Raw genomic sequence first — 206 nt, forward strand, 5'->3', positions numbered from 1 at the left:
CAGCCTAGTGGGAGAGAAGGACGTGAGCTGAGGCTACAGAAGCAAGCACAAAGTACAAAGTGATAAGTTCTGTAATAAAGTTACAAAGTGCTCTGGGACAAGGTAACAGAACAAGTTCTTTTGTTCAGGTTAGGTGGGGAAAGTTCCACCGGTTGGTGGCTGTTGGGTGGGGAAGTGGGGAGGTGGAAGAGTGACATTTAAAAACA

The sequence above is a fragment of the Bison bison genome, unplaced genomic scaffold, assembly GCF_000754665.1.
Source record: "Bison bison bison isolate TAMUID 2011002044 unplaced genomic scaffold, Bison_UMD1.0 scf7180017864378, whole genome shotgun sequence".
NCBI lineage: Eukaryota > Metazoa > Chordata > Mammalia > Artiodactyla > Bovidae > Bison > Bison bison.